The following is a 6,000-nucleotide window of genomic DNA, read 5'->3' as shown; positions in this document are numbered from 1 at the left end:
AAGAAGATCCGTTTCGCATCTTCCACAAACCCACACTGGGCATACAAAGACAGAATCGTAGTCCAGGAAAACAGATCATGCTCTGGCATAGAAAGGAATGTCTCGTTACATTTCTCAAGCTTCTGTGCCTCGGCAAAAGCCAGCAAAAGGCTGTTCCAAGACACTAGATTCCTCTCGGGCATGGTATCAAAGATTCCTTTTGCATTTCCAAAATCTCTTTCTTGGGCGTATGCATCTAGCATTGCGTTCCAAGAGACAGTATCTCTTTCCGGCATAGACGAAAAGATATTCTTAACCAGGGAAATATTCCCAGTGATGCATAGGAGAGCCGTCCAGGCAAACAGATTCCTCTGTGGCATAGAATCAAAGGCTTCTACCGCAAGACCTATATGTCCGTTCTGGGCATATGCCGTCACTAGAGAAGTCCATGACAAGAGATCTTTCGAGGGTATTTGATCAAAAAGAGACTTCAACTCATCAATCTTTTTCGATCTCCCATAAGCTGCAAGAACTGTGTTATAAGAGACGGTGTCTCGTCGGGGCATGGAATAAAATATGAGTATCGCATCTGCTAGATGCCCTGTTCGGGAATATGCTGAGAGAAGTGTGTTCCACGCGATGATCGTCTTCTCCGGCAATGTGTCGAAGATTTGCTTCGCTCGATGGAGACTCCCGGATCGCGAATAGTCTCGGAGCAAAAGAAAGGAATCTTGGAGCATCAAAAGGTTAACAAAAAGAGCAGAATGTTTTCAAGGCCCAAAACAGTATTTGGAGATGGGAGGTATCGATCCTCCTACCCCCTACTTGCAACGTAGATACTCTTCCAATTGAGCTACATCCCCTAATCGTTAACATTAATTTAATGGCCCAATATAATGATATAATGACGTACTTGTTTATTCAAACTTTTTAGGGCTTGGATTTGTGATTTTAGGGTTTGGAATTGACTTGGCACAGCTCAAGTTTGGGGATTCCAATCCGCTGCTCTTCCCGCCCAATCAGTACACGAGGAGTTTGCTCGAGATCAACCAGCCACATTCGTCCCTAAGGCGTCATCCATGGACAAGGTGCAAAGCAGGAGACTGCCCGACGAGGTTTTGCAGCACGCGATGAAGAGAGCCCTTCTCCGCCACTTTGTTACTTCTAGCCGGTAAGCACGCATTCTATGTCTCGCCTGGTGTAGTGGCTTGTATGAACATTCGTGAGACTTGGCTACTCTGTGCAGAGAGTGAGACTATAAGCTATCATCGATGGCCTATCTCACCAACCCATTGGCGCTATCGGAAGACTACGGACATGGCCTGGAAGTCGACGTTGGCTTTGTGAAAACTGAAGGCAAAGGAGATGACCACTCAGCTCAAAAAGCTGAGGTCAATCGAACCGGAAGCTAGTTACAAAGAGGAAGACATGAAAGTGGAAACTGCGTCAGAGGTATGATCCATCTCAAGTCTTGCAATTTTCTCAGTTATGATTTCCTAGATCAAAGAACGAGACGATGACGACAAAGCTGATACACCCAAAGCAGTCTCTCGATGGAACCCGATCAGAGATCAAGAGAAAGGATCTCCTCGTCAAAGTATTCGATCCGCGGGTGTTCAAGCTTGGAGACTTCGACGACCCCTGGGTCACGGTTTTGGCAATTGGAGAAACGAAAACGCTGGAGAAGGATGCGATCTATCAAGCTCTGGCCTACGCTTGCAAGGAAGGACTTGTTAATCTCCACAAGGAACGCGTGGCTCCGATCTTCGTCATGCAATGGGCTTTCAATCGTTGGAGTTATGCCGTGCTTGGTCAGTCTTCTGGGAGGTCCGATCACCGATGAGTCCTAGGAAGGTACTCCACGTTTTAAGTTTTCATTCTCCGGTTTTCACCATATTTCTGGCCTTGTGATGCAGATTTCAAGAAACAGCAGAAGAGCCGATGGATGCACCTTCACAGGAAAGGTGACGTCGAGCTACGGTTTTACAAAGACGATATTCAGAAGAAGCTAAGTTGCAGGTGGGATCTTATGCGCAAAACTGCAGCTCATATCCGGAAATCGACTACCCGGATGGTCGGTATCTTGTTGCTGAGGTTTTATCGAGAAACGAGTAAGCTAGCTTTCGGGCTTCCAGTCGGTTGTCTGTCTATTTGTTTTTTCTTAGAACTTCTGTCTACCATCCCTGAACGTCGCCATGCACACGAATGCTGGTATTTTGAAGCTGTTTGAGGCACTCATGAAGATTGTGATCGGAGATGAGTGTTTGAAGTGGAGTGTTGAGGATGTTAAGAGAGCTGTGGCGTGCAGGGAAGAGTACCATGGTCGGATTATGGGTGCTCTTGTACCTCCAAAGCGTCAGAACTCTAGCAGGATTAGTTATGACAACTGCAAGGATCGTACATACCAACCAAATCTTCCTCATAGGATCTGGCAAAGAAACACTAGCAAAGAAACACTATGGAAGCTGGACTTTTGTGGTAGTCGCTGTGGACGAAGCCCTCTTGGATAAAAAACCCAGCCACTACTATATCATTGATTCAATTTATCCAAGTGTGTGTGTGTATATATATATATATATATATATATATATATATATATATATATATATATATATATATATAGAACGGAATATTAAATGTGGGATCTAAAACATGTTTAAACATTATATCATTTATATATAGAAAACTCAAATATTAATTGGATAACAAAATACATTTTATTTGCATATAAAACTAAAGCACTTGCTCATGGATCTCTTTGCATTCCAACAAGGAGCAAATGCACGAGTATATCACAAGGCTTTTTCTTACTAGGAGTGTGTGGCACGCCAAGTGGTCACAAAAGAGTGCTATGGAGTCACAACTTTTGTTTCAGGACTCAAAGGCAACTTATAGCACAAGATGCAAAAACAACAGTTTGGCACTTGCTTAACTTTTTTGCATGATTAGAGAAGGATATGCTCTTAAAGCTTGGGATTGCCAGAGTCGGATTCGTTGTCATTGATCATGCTTGCACCATCAACATGGCTTGTCCAGCTCATGTTCCAAGGGAGAAATTGGCAGGTATAGTGATTGGTGGAAATGCAATAGAATCATATTCTTCTCCTCCAATAACAGCAACAGATCTTAGAAGAACTGAGACACCTCAGGACACCTGATGTTGATCGTCCTCCATCCTTGGATGATGTTGGCAACATGTTGTTCATACTCAAACAGATTGCCACAATGGTTTTTCTAGAGCTACTATATGATGCTTATGTCCCCAGGCTCCACATTCTCCATTGTGCTTCCATCCTACAATACACTCCTCATAACTCATTTGTCCAGCCCAACATTAAATCACTCTTGAGAACACCGCAAATGCCCATTACCCCAGTGGCAACACGAACTGGTGACAAGGCCTCTAGCACCAGCTCCACCTACGATGATGATCTTCTTTCTATTGCAGCTGCTTCGGAGGCTACTCAGCTTGGGATTCCTACTCCAGCAATTCTATCACCTTTCTTGGTGATACCTCTCATCACTGACTCCCATGAAGGAGATCTAGAGAGTGTTGATAGTGCAACATCTCTTTTAGAGAACCCTCTAGAGCTCTTTACAGCATACTTGGACAGTGCATGATGCCCTCTCAATCATCAAGTAGGAATTAAAGTATGGATTTTAGACCATAAAGAGAAAAAGGTGGCTCAGCTCTCTAGAACACTTCTAGCAACTTCAGCCAATAAGATGGATTATCTGGCCATGATCTCTACCATGGATCTTGCCTCACAACATGGAATCCACCTTGTCCACTATCTAACAACTTAAGTATCATGTCTGATATTTGTGAGCTGTGGCAATGAGCAATTGATTTCACGTCTCTATTTTACACTATCAGCTCTGACACCAACAAGGAGTGGTTCACTCCCTATGCCAATAAAATCCTCCAAATAAACTCTCTCATGAGGCGATTGAGACGAGGCATGAGTGAACTTTGACAGCTCCTATAACAATAACCGTCTATGACATAGAGCTGCCTCTAGACATGTTTGAGGCTGCCAACACATCTCCAACCCTAGATGATTGTTGCAAGCAAGGCTTCCTTTTGGACAACTTAGATATCAATCTTTATAAGCACCAGCCTTTGGATTGAGTATGAAAACTAACTCTTGGAGATTTTTCATTCTTTCAGGGAAGTATTTGCTTGAGACTACTCCCACCTTAGAGGCATCCTTGTGATCGATCTGAGGTACTGGAAGATCGATCCAAGACACTGGAAAATTGAGGTGAGGCAATCGAGAGGAGATTAGCAGCCCCTGGTGACATTCATCTAGGATTCCAATCCGCTCTTCCCACCCAAGCAGTATTGCTCGAGACCAACCTGGTGACATTCGTCCCTGAGGCGGACAAGGTGCAATGCAGAAGGTTCTACTGCACGCGATGGAGAGAGCGCTTCTCCGCTCTTGTATTTGATCAAAAACACTAATCTTTTTTTATCTCCCATAAGCTGCAAGAACTGTGTTATAAGAGACAGTGTCTCGTCGGGACATGGAATAAAATGAGTAGCGCATTTGTTAGATGCCCTGTTCGGGAATATGCTGAGAGAAGTGTGATGATCGTCTTCTCCTGCAATGTGTCTCGATAGAGACTCCCGTCTCAGAGCAAAAGAAAGGAATCTTAGAGCATCAAATCAACAAAGAGAGCAGAATATTTTCAAGGCCCAAAACAGATGGGAGGTAATCATTAACATTAGTTTAATGGCCCAATATAAAGAAGGATCCAAACCTTTTAAGCTTTGGATTTTGGAGGCAATTGAGGTGGTGCCTGCCCCACATTCATCCCTAAATTCATATTACATTTCTAGATGCATCTTCTAAGATCTTTCTGGCATGGAAAGAAAACATTAAACTCAAAGGTTTATACTTGAAAAAAGATAAACTCTCTCATAAATTAGAAGAATTGTATTGGAAGAGCTGAAAGTAAAGATATACTAAATGCCCTGTTTGGAAATATAAAAAAAAAATGTGTCAAAATTTTGCTTCACTTTAGCAATTTCTCAAAAGCATCAATGTTTCTAAAAATAATAATGGAGATGGGAGGTATCGATCCTCCTACCTTCTACTTGCTGTGTAAATGCTCTACCAATTGAGCTACATCCCCTGATTATTGGCATTAAAGAATTTCATTAGTAGTGTTTTGCTTGGGCTTGGTTGCAAGCGCATCTAAATAAAGGCTGTGGAAGATCGATCTAAGATCGATCCAAGACACTGGAAGATTGAGGTGAGGCAATCTAGAGGAGCATTCATCTATGAGGCACCAAGTTAGTTTGGGGATTCCAGACGAGGAGATTGCTCGAGATCAACAGGTGACATTCGTCCCTGAGGCGCCATCCACGGACAAGGTGCAATGCAGGAGAGCACGTGATGGAGAGAGCGCTTCTCCGCTCTTCCTTGTGTGCATTCTATGTGGTCTCGCCCAGTTTCACTCCGCGATTCTGACAGAGTAGCCAAGTCTCGCGCCCGTGAAAGTTCATACAAGCCACTACAATCATCGATGGCCTTTGGTATCTCATCAAACCATCGGATATAGACTGAAACTCGAGGCTGGTTGAGGACAAAGGAGATGACCATTCGGATGAAAGTGGAAACTGCATCAGAGGTATGATTCATCTCTCAAATTTTTGCAAAGTTCTCATTGATAAGACAATTGCGACGAAGTTGATATGGAGCCTCTCGATACTGTTAAAGTATATGATCTACGGGTGTTTGAGCTTCCCAGAGTCAACGCTACCTGGGTCACGGTTTTGGTGATTGGAGAAACGAAAACGCTGTGAGCAATAAGATGAACCGCCAGAAAAACCATGCAAACCATGGTCACCGGCTATCTTGGATTCGAGATTTACAACATCGAGCCTCCAGATACCATCAAATGTTCTCTATGTCCAAAACACTCTCTTGTGAGGAGAACTCAGTACGTGGCACGGGCCTTCCTGTTCCTTGCACTTAAAATCAGGTACTGCGATTCTTCCTACCAAGTGAAAGA

This window comes from Selaginella moellendorffii, unplaced genomic scaffold, assembly GCF_000143415.4.
Source record: "Selaginella moellendorffii unplaced genomic scaffold, v1.0 SELMOscaffold_60, whole genome shotgun sequence".
Classification (NCBI taxonomy): Eukaryota; Viridiplantae; Streptophyta; class Lycopodiopsida; order Selaginellales; family Selaginellaceae; genus Selaginella; species Selaginella moellendorffii.
This window is presented reverse-complemented; position numbering follows the sequence as displayed.